Raw genomic sequence first — 18,322 nt, 5'->3', positions numbered from 1 at the left:
AGTGATGGCAAAGCATAAACATTATAACATCTTAACTGGTAGTACCTTTTAAAACTTGAGTTTACTTTAAATTTGTGACCAGAACTCCAAGGAGCAATCAATATCACTCCTTTGAATTCTACTACACTTTGATGGTAAATTCACTAAACAAAGAACTTCAAAACTTCTCTTTACAAATGCTCCCAACTCCTCACATTCTTATTTAATTTGTCATGGGAGGAAATGGAAGCCATCAAAATCTAACTCCCTTCTCTTCTCCATCACTGTACATCCCGATCTGTACTTCTCTTTTCCTTCCCCTAGACCAGAAGTCAGCAGATGTTTGTGGTAAAGTCCCAGACAGCAAAAATTCCAGGCTCTGTGGGCGTAAGTTCCCTGTCACAACTTCTCAAAGTTGATACTGCAGCGTGAAAGCAGTGGTAGACAGTAAGTTGTCAAGCGGATGTGGCATGTAAAACGTTTACGAAAACAGATGCTAGTTTGGATTTCAGGCCCTACTTCACTGACTCCTGCTCTGGGACATTGCTTCTTGAGTTATCTTTTCTCTCCTGACCCATGTTTTCTTTCCTCTCTATTCAGTTGCCTTGCAAACATCTCAAGAAAATAGCAATGACTTTTTTTTTTTTTTTTTAGCTTCCAGTATCTTTTATTTTTCCTAGAACCTATATACAATTAACTCTAGCAGGGCAGTACTCAATACTGTTTAAGCCTCACATTTTAGATTAACTACTTATAATAAATGTGAACGCACATCCTCATAACTGGGAAACTAAATGACATAGATTTACTCATTATTTATGTAACCATACAAAAGTTTATATGCAACAGCATTTATACTACAGAATCTGACTTTACAAACTAGCTTACTTATAAAACATAGTTACTCTTTGCTCATCTGTCCTAATCCAGAAAGTGTTGCACCAATGCTTAAAATGTTATTAAAACAGATGAGTTCTCAACACAAGGTTAACAAACCTGAAGCTCCACCCTAGAAATACAAACCCATAATTTGAAAATTGTTTTACCAGAAATAGCTTATGAGCAACTCTTATCAAACTAGTACTATAGGGAGTTACAGTGTTGACCAAAAGAAGATACAGGTTTCTCATTAAAATTTTTTTTAGTGGGTCTCAAATTCTGTGACAGATTTTTGGTCAAGTTGTTTTCATTAAAAAGTACTGATTTTAAAAACTAATAACTTAAACTGCCACACACAAAACATATGGTCCACAAAAACATTCTCCTTTCCTTCTGAAGGTTTTATGATGCATTGTTATCATTAACCAGTCTTTTACTATTAAACTTAAATGGCCAATTGAGACAAACAGTTCTGAGATTGTTCTTCCACCACTGATTAAGACTGGGGTGGCAGGTATTGGGGATATATTTATTTAGCCTTCTGAGCTTTCTGGGCAGACTTGGTGACCTTGCCAGCTCCAGCTGCCTTCTTGTCCACTGCTTTGATGACACCCACAGGGACTGCCTCGTCATGCACAGCAAAACGGCCCAGAGGAGGAGAGTCAGAGAAGCTCTCGACACACATTGACTTGCCAGGAACCATATCAACGATGGCAGCGTCACCACATTTCAAGAATTTAGGGCCATTTTCCAGCTTTTTCCCAGAATGATGATCAATCTTCTCCTTCAGCTGAGCAAACTTGCAATCAATGTGAGCTGTGTGACATTCCAGCACAGGTGCATAACCAGCACTGATCTGGCCTGGATGGTTCAAAATAATCACCTGAGCTGTGAAGCCAGCAGCTTCCATGTGTAGGTCATTTTTGCTGAGACCAGCCACATTGCCATGACGGACATCTTTGACAGACACGTTCTTGACATTGAAGCCCACATTGTCCCCAGGAAGGGCTTCACTCAATGCTTCATGGTGCATTTCTACAGACTTCACTTCAGTTGTTACATTGACTGGAGCAAAGGTGACCACCGTGCCAGGTTTGAGAACACCAGTCTCCACACGACCCACAGGGACAGGGCCAATACCACCAATTTTATAGACATCCTGGAGAGGCAAACGCAAGGGTTTGTCAGCTGGGTGAGTTGGTGGCAGGATGCAATCCAGAGCTTCAGGCAGGGTGGTTCCACTGGCATTGCCGTCCTTTCGGGTGACTTTCCATCCCTTGAACCATGGCATGTTAGCACTTGGCTCCAGCACATTATCACCATTCCAGCCAGAAATTGGCACAAATGCTACCATGTCGGGGTTGTAGCCAATTTTCTTAATGTAGGTGCTGACTTCCTTAACAATTTCCTCGTATCTCTTCTGGCTATAGGGTGGCTCAGTGGAATCCATTTTGTTAACTCCAATAATGAGTTGTTTCACACCCAGAGTGTAAGCCAGAAGGGCATGCTCACAGGTCTGCCTGTTCTTGGAGATACCGGCTTCAAATTCACCAACACCAGCAGCAACAATCAGGACAGCACAGTCAGCCTGAACTGTGCCTGTAATCATGTTTTTGATGAAGTCTCTGTGTTCTAGGGCATCAGTGATGGTAACACAGTACTTGCTGGTCTCAAATTTCCACAGGGAGATATCAGTGGTGATACCACGCTCACATTCAGCTTTCAGCTTGTCCAAGACCCGGCATATTTGAAAGGGGCCCTTTCCCATCTCGGCAGCCTCCTTCTTGAACTTTTCAGTTGTTCTCTTGTCGATCCCGTCACATTGTAGGCCAGATGGCCAGTCGTGGTAGTCTTTCCTGAATCTACGTGCCCAATGACAGCGATGTTCATGCGGGTCTTCTCCTTTCCCATTTTGGCTTAGGTTTAATGGTGGTTTTCATGACACCTGTGTCCTGGCAGCAAACCCGTTGTCAAAAAGCAAGCAATGACATTTTTTGACACCAGGTCCTCCTGCAGCTCTGGTCTCTTTCCTTTATCGCATGGCCAATGTTTTCAAATGAATTCCTCATTCTCATTCTCTCCACTCCCTTATTGTCTATTCATTCTTCAATCTTTTCTTTTTGAAGGGGCTATATTTAAAGTGGCTCAGCTCTCAAGAATCCCTAACTTACCACTCTATTTTCTTTATAGTAGTGTCACTCTGTAATCATTCCATTTGTTTGTTTTCCTTCGATACAACCCCTTCCTTCAGTCCAAACTCTTCTGGGGTGAAAGTTTCAGGAGGGTAAGGGCCTGGTCTGGTTTGGTGGTCACTTAATCACTGGGTACCCTAATTGTAGATGGCAGCAGGTCCATAACTACCTGTTGAATAAATGGATGGATGGATGGGTACAGTGTATCATTTCAGATGTTGTGATGTGCTGTCCATATCCAATTTCCAGAATGTATTTCCCCAGATGTTGAGGGTGCTTCTGGCAGGTGGATCATTGCTTGCGCCTCTGCTGAAAGGAATCCCATTGCCCAGAGTCATGGCCTTTTCCTGGGTGGACTCCATCCAATGAATAATCAGTGTGGGAATGACAAGGGCCTGGTCCCTCACTTAAACGCAGGACCATTATGAAGGGTCACCCCAGCTTCAGGGCTTCTTAGAGACCAAGCTGAAAACTCTTAGAGAGCCAGCTGAGACTGTGGGAAATCTCAGCTTCTCTCTCTGTTCCATCCTACTTCTAGCTCTTGCCTTCTCTTCCTTTCCCTGGATGTACATCCCAAGGGCACTCCCAGATAAATCTGCCATATTCCATCTCTGTTTTAGAGTCAGCACCCTTGCGGAGCCCACCTGGTGACCTCTGCCAAAGTTTCATTGATCTGTAAATGGCAACTGGGGATTCAGACCAACTGTACTGAATTTTAAAGTCAGCGCACTTTTCTTCATCTGTTTGTTGGAAGTATTACATGACTCTCTAGTCTTAAAATAAAATCCCATTATTTTTTTACTCAGTAATGCTTTTCACAAAAATACATGGATGAATATTATTCCAAAGTTTTCCTTTAAATAGCTTCTAAAGTGTAGGAAAAGAGAGGATGATGCAAAGGTCCTCCATGTTTCATTTCTGCTAAATAAACATAAAGTCAAGCATGGTAACCTCAACCACTTCATTAATTGCCAACCTTTAATTAAAGGTATCATCCATCATTAAGGACTTAGCTTGAGTAAAGTAAATGCAAAATTAGATGAGCATAGCTATTACCTTAATATGAAGCTAATGTAGCTCCTTATTTAATGGTTACATAAATGGGCTCCCAAGCAGAAAAAAAACCTGATATTTGCATCACTACAATGCTTATTAAAAGGAAACCTCTATGTCCACAATCCTTCCTTGTGAAGAACTGAACACACAAGCACAAAATCCAGAGCCTTATGTATTTCTGGACTGAAAATAGTCAGGAATGACCCAGGTAGTCTCCTCTAGAGTCATGTCTTCCAGAAGCTTCCAGAAGCTAGAATCAGGAGCTGTATTTCTTGTCCAACACATCTGCTTAGGGCTTGACAGAATGAGGGTAACTGGATTATATTTTTCATTTTTCCTGGGCCAAGCCCCTCTTCCCATTTGTTTTAAAGCTTTCTTGTTCTGTGTGTTTTCCCTCTGTCTTTCCTTTGCATATGTCTCTCCCTGTGGGTTTATGATCACCATCACTACAGCTTAGCATTTCCAAACTCTCCCCTGTTTTTTATTTCACAGTCCCTTGTTACATAACCCAGGGAAGCAGGTCAACATCACCATTATTATAACATTTCCCAAGAAAATGAGGGGATAAGACTGCAGAGACTTGTTTAGAATCGTCGCAGCCAGTGTGCAGGAGTCTGTCCAAGAGCTCAGGTAGCAGCTTGGACCTCTGGACTGTCCTTTCCCCACTCTTATCTTCTCTCAAACCTGAGTGAGACAATGAATCTTTTTACCAGTTAATTTAAGAGCATGGGCTCTGGAGCCAGGTCAATTTGGGTTAAAAAAAATCACAGTTCTGACTCATCTGGCTGCATGATCTCAAACAAATTTCTTTCTCTCTGAGCATGCATTTCTTAATTTGTACAGAGCTGAAAACACAGATCTCACAGGATGGTGATGAAGTAATTAATGCAAAGCTCTTGCCACGGTACCTGCACATCACCGGTGCTCAATGAAAGGTATCCTCACTGACGAGTGTATTCACTGGATGAGCTATTTCTTGTGGGTGAATTTTAAGTGCACCTTTTGTTTGACTCCTTGGTGGCAGGCAGGAAGGGCAGACAGATTGTGTAGAAGGTGATTCTCTGCTCCGTCTGGGTTTTTGCTTTGGCACTCTACTTATTCTTTCAGAATTTATGTCTCTCTTAGAAGGGGAAAGGGCTACAGAAAATGAATGTAGAGTCAGAAAGAGATGAAAAGGGGTAATGGGATGATGGGAATTATGGTCAGTACTTTGTCTTCACCCCAGCCACCTTTATACAAATGCAATTCAAATGATTTGCTGCAAGAAATTATGTCTTCACAGGTGTGATGGGTGGAAATAAAAGGAGAAAATCAATATTGTACAAAGAAATCAAAATGATCAATTGACTTATTATTATCATTATTATTATTAATTTCTCAAGGCCAGCATCAGTGAGAAGAAAATCCGCCTAGTCTAGCCTTTGCTAAGGACTGAGTTGGTGTGTAGCCATTTCTGCTGGTGCATTTTTAAGCAGAGCTGCAGGGAATGTCATGTGTTGCAGTAATTGCCATGGAAACCATTGTTGTCGAATGAATAGAGAGGTTTTAAATCCTTGGTAATGAGCCTGAGAAACTAAGTAGGGCTTCAAGTTTAACATGTTTGGAAGTGGTTCATATCTCACACAGAGATATTGGAAGCAAAAGGAAGGGGGCAAAGGGCAACACAGAGAAAGTTTCTTTTTTAAAACAAAAATTCAAATAAACTTGCCTTATATCACATTGCACTTCTACTAGCACTTTTCAATGTAAAAATGCTAAAGCTGCATCCAGTCCCAAGGCTTGAGCAACTCTTGTCTGCAGAATAAAGTGTAATTGTGATCTGCTTCCACTGAAATCAACAATTTCAATTTACCTCCCACAAACTTCAGTAAGTGAGAAGGTTAAATATTTTCAAGGCAATGAATGGTTAAATTTGTCTGGTTTGTGAGATCCTTAATAGAAGGGCTGAGAATGTACCTGTACAGAGGAGCATACAGATCTAGGAATGGCCAGTGATCGGGTGGGGCCCACCTCAGCCATGAACAATTTCTTAGCATCTCTCTTCTCTTGCCTTTTTGTGAAGCCTGACACCTCATCTCTCACCCAAAACCTTTTCAGCCTGGGTGCCCTCCAGGTAGGACTGGTGATAGCAGCCTCGGAGGGGACGAAGAATGAGAGATAAATGCCAGAGGTGAGCCTTTCTCTCTCCCAGTGGCCAAGGGATTCCTTACCAGCACTGTTCCTCATGCAGAGACACCGCGGCACATCGGGGTTATCGGACAGAAGCTTCTTCCTGAACATATGCACGGTAAAGAGGATCAGGACTGGTCATCCCAAAATAGGCCATTTGGCACAGAAGTGATTTTGAGCTGAAGGCATTTGAGATCCTGAAGCCTCTTCTCTGTCTAAAAGTAGAACCTCCCTCAAAGAAGAAACTGTCATAATTCCCCTCCCTGGGCAACTCCGCAGTCTCTTCAGGTGCCCCGCCCAGACGCCTGCACAAATGATCATTTCTCCTCCCTGCTCTGCTAAGGGCACATTTATTTTCCAGAAAGTCATTTGCTTTTACATAAGTGCCCTTTTCCCCCCTTATCACCCCTACCCCTGCCTTGACTAAGTTGGGTGTAGAGAGCCCAGTCTAACCGTCCCTTTGAGTGACTCATCACTGGATGTCACGTGAATGCAGGATGCATGTGCTAAAAAAATTTCTGGTTTGTTTTTCTCTTGTTGCCCTGTCTGTTGTCAGTCCCATCAATGGGGCTTCAGCTGGAGAACCTAGGGAGGTAGAAGGAAAAATAATTTCCCCTCCCTCTCCAGGATCTCTCTGTGTGTGCTTAGACACTCAGTCATGTCCAACTCTTTGTGACCCAGGGACTGTAGCCCGCCAGGCTCCTCTGTCCATGGAATTCTCCAGACAAGAACATTGGAGTGCATTGTCATGCCCTCCTCCAGGGGATCCTCCCAACCCAGGGATCAAACCTGGGTCTCCCGCACTGAAGGTGGATTCTTCACCATCTGAGTCACCAGGTATAATAACTTTTTCTCAACAGGATTTAAGAGAGGAAAGAGAAGGTGATGAGGAGGAAAGGCCCTAGGAAGAGGTCTCTATGTTCTGTCTCTTCATTACTGGTGTTTAGAAAAAGCATTAAAAAGACTTTCCAGGGTCTGTGCTTCTTAGAGAAGTAGGTATTGTCCTCTGGAAAGTCTGAGGAGAGGGTCCTGGACTGGAGGGAACACAACCATGGAGAGCAAGGATGTGACGTTAACATTCGGTCCAGAAATGAAGGGGAAAGAGAGAAATGGGAAGCGAAGAGAAGAGAAAGAAGAGAAAGGAACAATGCCACGGGAACCTGGAGGGATCAAAGCATGCGTGGGTAATTTGGCCAGGAAGAACCTTTCAATCAACACATTCCAGTATTCCGGGCAAATACTGTCTAATGTGGGTCTTAGATCATTCATGACTAGCTGCAAGTGACTTAACTTCTTCGTGCTTTCTTCCTCAAATGTAAGAAGTAGATAATTACTTGCAGACCCAACTGAATTTTTGTGAAAAGTGGAACTGTTAATTGTTGAGTCCTATCCAACTCTTTGCGACCCCATGGACTATAGCCTGCCAGACTCCTCTGTCTATGGAATTCTCCAGGCAAGAATACTGGAGTGGGTAGCCATTCCCTTCGCCAGGGAATTAAACCTGGGTCTTCTGCATTGCAGGCAGATTCTTTACCATCTGAGCCACCAGGGAAGCAGATTAAATAAAATGATCTATGTAAATTTTTAGAAAAGTCCTAAAGCATAGGATTTTCAGTTAAAAAAAAAGGGAGGGGGAATCAATAAAAGCAAGTGATTATTAATATTATTCATCTCTAATGGCACAGAACTGCTCCTTTTTATTCTTTACTGAATTAGAAACTCAGGCCTGCCTGCAGAAGTCACAATTCACAGTTTTATATTAGGAATCTGAACCCCCGCCTCACAAGGGGTTTAGGGGAGATGGAGAGAAAACTGTTGCCAGAGGGTGTGAGTGTTGTTTTCATGCTATTTTAGAACTATTAGAGCTGGAAGTCCAGCGGTTCTCAAATCCTGTCCTGCTAATAACCTCTACAGTGGGGAAATTCCCAAGGGAATTCTAGGCGATGAAGAGCTGAGCTGAATTTGTCATTTTGGTAGGCTTGGAGCCCTCTGGTAAATGCTGGAACTGGAGCACACAGCTTAGATGTTTTCCAAAAGATTTAAACTTGAGATTGCATTGCTCTCTAACCAGTCTCATGAAGGAACAGAGTCAAGAAGAAGGTCGGAGCAGGGTGCTTGCCTCTGCACCCAGGTCCAGGTTATCACACCACCTCTCAGTGACACTGACCTCCTCTGTCCCGTCTTAAAATGCAACACACTTAACCCCCCCATGTCCTGCTCTATTTTTCTCCTTAGCACTTATCATCTGAAATTCTCAGTGTTTTCATTATTTATCTTGAGAATCACTCCCAGAGAAAACGTAAATTCCAAAAAGAAATGGATTTGGTTCTGCTTTGTTTCAGCCACTGAAATAGTGTTTGGATTAGAGAAGGCTGTCAACATGTGTTTGTTGAATGAATAAAAGGGAAGAAGGAACACAAGTGTGTCTGTGTAACCTCTAACACATGGTAGCCCATACAACCAGCAAACCTCTGCCAGGTAAACATACTTGGATGCTCACCAACTAGGTCAGCAAGTCTGCCACAAAATTGGGTCCCAGTGTAGCTGGGAGGGAGAAAGCAAGGATGCATGGGGCTGTGTGAGAGGGAGGTTGGACATTTCTTTGCAAGTGGAGGGAATAAGTGAGAAAACCAAAGGGTCTAATGACTGAGAGAACATTATGCCCAATTTAATGAGGACAGAAAGAAGTATGTGTGTGTTCAGTTGCTAAGTTGTGTCTGACTCTTTGCGACCCCATGGACTATAGCCCACCAGGCTCTTCTGTCCATGGGATTTCCTAGGCAAGAATATAGGAGTGGGTTGCCATGTCCTCCTCCAGGGGATCTTTCCAACCCAGGGATTGAACCTGTCTCCTGCATTGGCAGGCAGATTCTTTATTGCTAATGCCATTTGGGAAGCCCAGAAAGAAGCATTATGCTAGAGTAAAGTTAGGTTCTGGACTCATTTTCCCCTGAGAACATTAGGTGGTTAATCTCTCTGTCAGTAATAGTTTAGTGTGTTTCAGAGCCACAATAAATTATTGTTGAAATGTGGAAAAAAGTCTGTTTTAAACAATACTATGCATATATATGGGCTTCCCTGGTGGCTCAGATGGTAAATAATCTGCCTGCAGTGCCAGAGACCTGGATTCGATCCTTGGGTTGGGAAGATCCCCTGGAGGAGGGCATGGCAACCCATTCCAATATTCTAGCCTGGAGAATCCCCATGGACACAGAAGCCTAGCAAGCTATAGTTCATGGGGTCGAAAAGAGTCAGGCATGACTGAAAGACTAATATATGCATGCATATTTTTATGCCTATATTTGATTCATGCCTTCCTATCATTCTTACCGGGGGGTAAGGGTAAGAGAAGAGGAGACCAATATGTCTTAGGAAGAATGGATTCAGACTAAAATTCCCTTTTGGATTGGCTGTAGGTACAATGAACCCAGGTGGTACCTGGAGGTAAAGAACTCGCCTGCCAATGCAGGAGAGATGTGGGTTTGATCCCTGGGTCGGGAAGATCCCCTGGAGAAGGAAATAGCAATCTACTCCAGTATTCCTGCCTGAAGAATCCTATGGACAGAGGAGCCTGGTGGGCTGTGGTCCCTATGGTCACAAAGAGCTGGACACAAATGCAGTGACTTCTCACGTACACAAACAATGAAGGGTAAATTCTTGGTAAATTGACCTGAATTTTGGTAAGTCTGTCCAGGGTCATAAGAGATATAAATCAGATTGAGGATTTCATAACATTGAGTCTTTATTGAAGATTTCCTCTTTTACTTGATTAATTGGTTGGTAAGTCAACCTCAAGCAGTGTGTAAGTCAACCTCAGGCAGTGTGAAGTTGGCTTTGTAGTCTATAAGAAGTACAGAGTGCTATCAGAGACTTCTAATGTGTCAGCAAATGGCAAATTTGCATTCAATAACCATTTCAGGGCACATTTTTATACTTTTAAAACTGCTTACCAAAGGTCATGGCTAAGGGTGTGGAAGCCTTAGTCACACAGGGAGAATGCGGGACTCATGCCTTGCTTACTCATGCCTTTAGTAAGGCATGCCTAACTCATGCCTTAGAATTCCCAGCTAGACCTTTCATGGGCTGGGGATTCATATGGTTTATAATCAAGGAAGGGTTAAGAGAGCCCGGATTAAATAAAACTTTGCTGGTGGAAGCCTTTCTCAGCCTGCATCCATGTGCTATTTCCACTGCTTATCATCACCCCTGATGTCACTTGCGCTGACAGTGCTGACACTGATGCAAAGTAAGCCCTGTGCTACCCACCTGTTCCATGCATCCTTGATTAAACACACACATACACCAAATAATCGGGATTACTTACAAGCAGTTAGTATATGTCAGATTCTGAGCTAGGTACTCATTCATTCATTATCTTTAATCCTTCTAACATCCTGTGGGGTTGTTAGTCTTGTGAGTCTTGAAGGAATCAAGACTCAAAGAATTCAAAAACTTGCCTAGGGCCACATGGCTAGTGAGTGCTAGATTCAAAGCCAGGTTTCTCTGGCTACCAGCCTTGTTTTATTTTGCTACACTTCATATCTCTAGGAAGAAATATTAACTTCTTCAAATCACCAGTGACATGTTTAATGAGGGTGGCGGACATTTGAATTTCATGATACTACAATTTGCCATTAGATGGGTAATTATTTATTTAAATCTCAGCACCATGGGTATTTTAAAATTTTCTAGTTGCCACACTAAAAGAATAAAAAAAACAGTTAAGATTAATTTTAGAAGTCTATGTAATTAGTCTATCAAAAATAATATTGTTTCAACATCAATTCAACACAACAATTATTAATGAGATATTGTATAGCATTTTTGTAACCAGTCTTGGAAATCCAGGGTATAGTTTACATGCACAGCACATCGCAGTTGAACTATTCACGTTTAAAGTCATCGGCAGCCACATGTGGCCCAAGTGGCCTCTGACAGCACAGATTTGGATGGCAAAGACCACAAAAGTGAGGCCCAGCACTAAGCACTGACATCCAGCAGGTATGGAATCCATATCTGGCATATTAATACTTTATGAATGAATCAACCAGTAAATGAAAATAAAAACTGTTCAAATATGAACCTAGGGAAATTTACATTACTAATGATGTGACCCAGGAAAAATCTGAAGAATTTGAAGATTACCTATTAAGACCTTTTACCTGAGGCACATTTAAGTACAGACTGCTATGAAGGGGCAGTGAACTTCTATATATACATGTGTTAGTACAATGCTTATACGTATATCTCCATGGCACTGTCTCCAGCCATCTGCTAACTTCGATTGCTCTATCTCTAATGAGAGAGAGGAGACTGTACCCAACCTCATACACCTCCTAAGGCCTGGAAACGGAAAAACTACAGTGTGAGCAAACGCGGAGAGCCAGGTGAGGCTCTCATCTCAGTGTGAAACATACTGTCACAGTTTACTGAGCTTTACTTGCAAATATTCACTTAAAAGCATTTGCAAGATGGATGTAAGAATACGTGTGAGTGTGTGTGAGTGTGTGTGTGTGTGTGTGTGTGTGCATGCGTGCCGACATAGGGAGGTGGAGGGGTTGCAGAATTCAGCTTGTTCGATGTACTAAATGGTTCAGGGTGTACTCCATACCAAACAGTGCGGGCTATTTATAAAAGCCACGATCTGGGTCAATCACAGCATAAATTGCTAATACATAGGTTATATTTACAAGCAAGCAAATCCAATTTTGTATTACACTAGAATTATCCTCATGAGTATAAAAAGGTCTGAACAAACATAACTTGAATTCATGCTTTTGCCTCCTGCTCCAGTACATTAGGCATGTCCTTACCAATGATATGTAGACTATAGAAATGCATTTTTTGTTTGTAAATGGCATTTAATATGGAATGGAGACAGGATGACTATCATAGCTTGTTACAGATTTCAGCTGGAAATTATTTTAACTTTCCCACAGATAAAGCAAAAAGCAGGGTAAACTACCTGGTCTCCAGACTTTGCCAATGCACATTTACAATTGTTTCTCTTGAGATCCTTTCAGTTGTCTAATAATTATTACCTTTTGATGTAGCTTACCCAACCTTTGGGCAGAGTTGCTTCATACATCTGACAAAAATGGCGTCACCCTATGGTTTACCCTTGGCACATTTTGAAGCATGTTAATCGTTACCATGTGCCACTTTATTTTTCTAACCCCTTCATTCCTTGACCTTCTCCTTGTGATTCTTTTTAGTCTTCCTTTATCCCCACTCCAGGCTTCCCAGGTGGCTCAGTGGAAGGACAGCTTCTTAACAGGATGGTCAAAGCTGGGACCGGCCTGGCTCCCATCAGCTTCGCCAACCTCACTCTGCTCATTACGCTGTCTTGAGCTTTTTGTACGTCAGCTACAGTGACCCTCTTCAGGCTCTGAATCTGTCACATCTGCTTCCTGCTACAGAGTGTCTGCAGACACCGCCAGGTGCCTCGAATGCTCCTCTTAGTTGACCTCTGTTTACCTCTCAGATCCTGGCTCAGTCATCATTTCTTTGGGGGAAGTCTTTTTTGACTTCCCCAAATAGGTTATATCTTGGTAATTCAGATCTTTGGAAGCAGAAATCCTATCTCCGCCAACCTTCTTTCTATGGCATAGAAGGTATATGGATAATGTGTGTCCCACACTAAATTCATGCACTGATGCTCTAACCATCCCCCATCCTATGTATTGGGGGTTGGCGGGGTGGTTGGTGATTAGATTCAGATGAGGTCCTGAGGATGGTGCCTTGAGGAGGTGGCCATCTGAGAGCCAAGAAGAATGGCTGAAGTGTGGAAATGAATATCCTGATACCTTGATCTTGGACATCCCAGTCTCCAGAACTGTGAGATAAAAACGTCTGCTTAAGCCTTAGTCTATGATATTTTGTTTGAGCAGCCTGAGTTGACTAAGACAGATTTTGGCACCGAGAAGTAAGGTGATGTAATAAATGCCTTAGCATGTGGAAAGCTCTTTGCAACTGGGTAGAGACTGGAAGAGTGTTGAGGTGATTGCTAAAAATATGGTCATTACGGGTGATTATAGGGCTTCCCAGGTGGTGCTAGTGGTAAAGAACCTGCCTAACAATGCAGGAGACGTAAGAGATGCAGGTTCGATCTCTGGGTTGGGAAGACTCCTTGGAGGAGGGCATGGCAACCCACTCCAGTATTCTTGCCTGGAGAATCCCCATGGATAGAGGAGCCTGACAGGTTATAGTCCATGGGGTCGCAAAGAGTCAGACATGACTGAAGCAACTTAGCAGGCAGCGAGGTTGATTATGGAGAAATCTCAGACAAGAAACATAAGGAATCGGGGGAAAGGAGATCCTTGTTATAACATGACAAAACACTTGGCTGTGTTCTAGGTGTTTGGTGGAAGGTAGAAATTGTAAGGATTGAAACTGGATATTTAGCTGAAGAGATTTAAGGAAAGTATTGATGGAGCAGCTTGGTTCCTCCTATGCTTATAGTAAAAAGTGAAAGGAAAGAGATGAATTGAAGAAGGAATTGTTAAACAAAAGGGAACCAGAACTTGAAGATTTGGAATATTCTCATTCTGTCCATGGAGCTTCCCTGATAGCTCAGTTGGTAAAGAATCCACCTGCAATACAGGAGACCCTGGTTCAATCCCTGGGTCGGGAAACCTACTGGAGAAGGGATAGGCTACCCACTCCAGTATTCTTGGTCTTCCCCTGTGGCTGAACTGGTTAAGAATCTGCCTGCAATGTGGGAGAGATGGGTTCAATCCCTGGGTTGGGAAGATTCCCTGGAGAAGGGAAATGCTACACACTCCAGTATTCTGACCTAGAGAATTCCATGGACTGTATAGTGGATGGGTTTGCAAAGAGACACAAATGAGCGATTTGCACTTTGACTTCATTCTGTCCATACTGAAAATGATGAGAAGGCCTGTTCAGAGGAGAAGATAAGATAGGATTATGTCAGCAAAGTCACAGCCAGTGTGAATTACAGGGGCAGAAAAAGCAGGATGTCTTGAAGGAGAGCTGTGGAATTTATCACTTTCTGTAAGGCAGGACTGTAAAGCACAGCATGCATTGTGTTCTCCAGGAAAAGTTAAGAATGGTTCAGAGATCATCAGAATTACTACTCCACCACAGCCCCAGGGAGCAGGATTGGTTCCTCCTTAATTTTAAAGGGTGAGGCTGCCTTTCTGGTTTGGGTGGGTCAAGATGCCCCTTCCCAGGACCTTAGGATGGTGCTGCCTTCACAGAGAGCATCAAGGGTGGTCCCAAGAGGGCAGGGCCTCTGCTCAGAGCTTCAATGAAGATGCTGCCACCCCAGCAGACCTGGAAGGCAGGACATTGAGCCAAAGAGGATTTGTCTGGAGTGTTAAGGTACATGGAATTTGCCTTGCTGGGTTTTGACTTCTGTGGGACCCATCACTCCTTCCTTCTTTCTTATTTCTCCCAATTAGAATAGGTCTTTTCCACCAACGTGTCTTGGGAATCACATAACTTGTCTAGTTTCATAAGGTCTCAGCTCAAGAGGAGGAATTTTGCCTCAGGGCGAGTCTTACCTTGAGTCTCTCCCATACCTGATTTTGAATGATATCCAGATGAGACTTTGGACTTTTGAGTTGATGCTAGAATGTCTTAGGGCTTTGGGGTTGTCTTGAGTAGAATGAATGTGTTTTGCATGTGAGAAGAACTTGAATTTTGGAGGGTAAGAAGTGGGATGCTATGAACTGGGTTATGCTCCCTCAAAATTCATCTGTTGAGGCCCTTCCCTCCATGTGATGGTATTAGGACCTGGGGCCTTTGGGAAGCACTGATAATTAGGTTTAGATGCGGTCATGAGGATGGAACTGTCGGGATGGGTTCAGTGCCCATGGAAGAAGAGGCACCAGGGACCTTTCTCTCTTTCTCTCTCTCTACCATATGAGGACACTGTGAGAAAGTGGTGATCTGTCAGCCAGGAATAGAACCCTCACCAGGAACTCAAATCTGCTAGCACCTAGATCTTGAACCTCCAACCTCTGGAACTGTTTTTAAAGCCATCTAGTCTGTGGTATTTTTTGTTATGGCAGCGTGAGCTGACTAAAAGAGAGGGTACAGAGTAAATGAAGAATGAATGAAGAGTTCCAGAAGGGAAATAGCAGCTCAACAAGCCACAGGCTCCCCTTGAAATCCTTCTCTGTTGCCTGATTTGCCTAATGTGGAAGAGCCTTTTTATACTCTCTAGCCATCATGCAGGGTGTGAATCTACTTTATGCCTGCCACACTCTGAAGGCTCATTTGAGGTCAGAAAGAACTGTTTCATTTCATGGCCTGAAGCATTTTGCAACTTTATCTTTCCTTCTATGTGGAGTGTGAGTTGACACCTGGAAATAGCATCCACCTCTGGATGCTATGGAAGGACCAGGCACATGAGGTTTGTCCTTGGGAGGATAACTTTGTTGGGCAGATAACTATGTTGGGCAATCCCCCGTTTATGTTCTCCTGTCTCCATAAGGAAAGCTGCAGACCCCAAAGATACTCTGTATCTCTTTTGCTTCACACAGGGCCTTTCTTTACTTAAAATTCTTTCTTTCCTCAGGCCATTCATTGCTAGGTTACACTTTCTGTAACAATGGGCTGCCATTCAGTTTCTCTCTCTAAACCAAACTGGTCCTCAACCCAAGGACTCGCCGGCATGAAGCATTCTTTCACAGTGTGGAGAGGCACACGGCCGTCCCCAGCGGCCTTTCATTTGTACTGATCAACAACAACAAGAAAAGTCTGGTGTCAGAGTTGCAAGGCAACCTCTTTGTCTGAAACCACCCACTCCTCCTTTGTTTTCCTCCAGGGCTCACTGTGCATTATGTTCTCCACGCTCTTCTCTGTGGCTCTGCAGATGTGAAACTTTAAATGCAGGGTATTTAAAAATAATAAGGAAAAAAAATCACCCTGAAAATTATAGAGCTTTGCAGTCGAGTGGCATGCAGCTGCCTAAAGAACCCCATTGATCAAGAGTTCAGATGGTTTATGTATTGTTGATTCCGGCTTATGGGGAATAGCAGAAGGAAGGGAGTCGGGGGGGGGGGGGGCGGGCAGATAAAAATCAGCACTGGAAAGTACCTGAAAACCAACTCTCCCAGACCCTGTTCCTATTTGCCAGGAATGTATTTAGGAGAGCTGTGTGGGAGGCCAGGACTCCCACTGCTTCAGGATCTAGCTGTTTAGGAAGGGCCTATGGGCATGCACATTACTGGAGTGGGTTGCCATTCCCTTCTCCAGGGGATCTTCCTGACCCAAGGATTGAAACCGTGTCTCCTGCACTGCAGGCAGATTCTTTACCATTTGAGCAACCAGGGAAGTGTGTGTATATGTATATATATATATGATTCACTTTGCGGTACAACTGAAATTGCTGCTGCTGCTAAGTCACTTCAGTCATGTCTGACTCTGCATGACCCCATAGACAGTAGCCCACCAGGCTCCTCAGCCCATGGGATTTTCCAGGCAAGAGTACTGGACTGGGTTGCCATTGCCTTCTCCGACAACTGAAATTAGCACATTGCAAATCATCTATATTGCAATAAAAATCAAACAGACAACAACAAAAATACCAAGAAAGGACCCACAGGCATGTGAAAAGCAACAAAAAAGACATCTCCTCTGTCTCTAGCTCTCTGTTTTACAAATGAGAACCCAAGGGTCAGAAAGGTTATCAGTTCAGTTCAGTTCAGTCTCTCAGTCGTGTCTGACTCTTTGCGACCGCATGAATCGCAGCACACCAGGCCTCCCTGTCCATCACCAACTCCCAGAGTTTACTTAAACTCATGCCCATTGAGTCAGTGATGCCATCCAGCCATCTCATCCTCTGTCGTCCCCTTCTCCTCCTGCCCCCAATCCCTCCCAGCATCAGGGTCTTTTCCAATGAGTCAGCTCTTTGCACGAGGTGGCCAACGTACTGGAGTTTCAACTTCAGCATCAGTCCTTCCAATGAACACCCAGGACTGATCTCCTTTAGGACGGACTGGTTGGATCTCCTTGCAGTCCAAGGGACTCTCAAGAGTCTTCTCCAATACCACAGTTCAAAAGCATCAATTCTTCGGTGCTCAGCTTTCCTTATAGTCCAGCTCTCACATCCATACATGACCACTGGAAAAACCATAGCCTTGACTAGATGGAACTTTGTTGGCAAAGTAATGTCTCTGCTTTTTAACATGCTATCTAGGTTGGTCATAACTTTCCTTCCAAGGAGTAAGCGTCTTTTAATTTCATGGCTGCAATCACCACCTGCAGTGATTTTGGAGCCCCCCAAAATAAAGTTCTGACACTGTTTCCACTGTTTCCCCATCTATTCCCATGAAGTGATGGGACCAGATGCCATGATCTTAGTTTTCTGAATGTTGAGCTGTAAGACAACTTTTTCACTCTCCTCTTTCACTTTCATCAAGAGGCTTTTTAGTTCCTCTTCACTTTCTGCCATAAGACCAGATCTCTTCGCTTTCAGCTCCACACCACCTCTGAAATCCATGCATGGCTTTTGAACTCCTTGGAAGGAGTAGTAATTTTTAGTATTTAGCATCAATTTTTCGGCACTCAGCTTTCTTCACAATCCAGCTCACATCTATACATGACCACTGGAAAAACCATAGCCTTGACTAGCAGATCTTTGTTGGCAAAGTAATGTCTCTGCCTTTTAATATGCTGTCTAGATTGGCTTTCCTTCTTCCCAACAGCCTCTCATCTGCCCAGTCCCACCAACTGAGAAACCATGGCCTAATTTTAGCTAAGGGAAAAATTATTGATTTACACTGGAAGGTAAAGACTCAATTTCACACTATACTGTGATTCCCATAACCATAAAATAATAAGAACTGCAGTTAGAATCTTAAAAGTTTAATGTGTCAGAGACACCATATTCTTTTTACAGTTAGGGTATTTATTAGACTATATGTTCATAATTTAAAAAAAACCTTCATTAGAATGGCTGAAAGGTTCATCTCCCAACTAGCATTACTCTCTATACTGGGAAAAATTGAACAGTTATCTTGGAGTTTAGGAAGGGGGAGGCTGACATATGCAGATGAAATTATGACAAAACCTCT

At 43.2% G+C, this 18,322-nt stretch overlaps 1 protein-coding gene and 1 pseudogene across 1 annotated transcript in view; both read right to left on the bottom strand.

Moving 5' to 3' along the window:
* CELF2 (CUGBP Elav-like family member 2) overlaps positions 1-18,322 on the bottom strand; it is an 867,775-nt gene that overhangs the window by 768,462 nt on the left and 80,991 nt on the right. The window lies entirely within an intron of this gene.
* On the bottom strand, positions 1,148-2,784 carry LOC110137118 (elongation factor 1-alpha 1 pseudogene; annotated as a pseudogene).

Source organism: Odocoileus virginianus, chromosome 9 (assembly GCF_023699985.2).
Source record: "Odocoileus virginianus isolate 20LAN1187 ecotype Illinois chromosome 9, Ovbor_1.2, whole genome shotgun sequence".
In the NCBI taxonomy this organism is placed as follows: Eukaryota; Metazoa; Chordata; class Mammalia; order Artiodactyla; family Cervidae; genus Odocoileus; species Odocoileus virginianus.
Note: the sequence above shows the minus strand (reverse complement) of the source record. Positions and strands in the feature narration are given on the sequence as shown.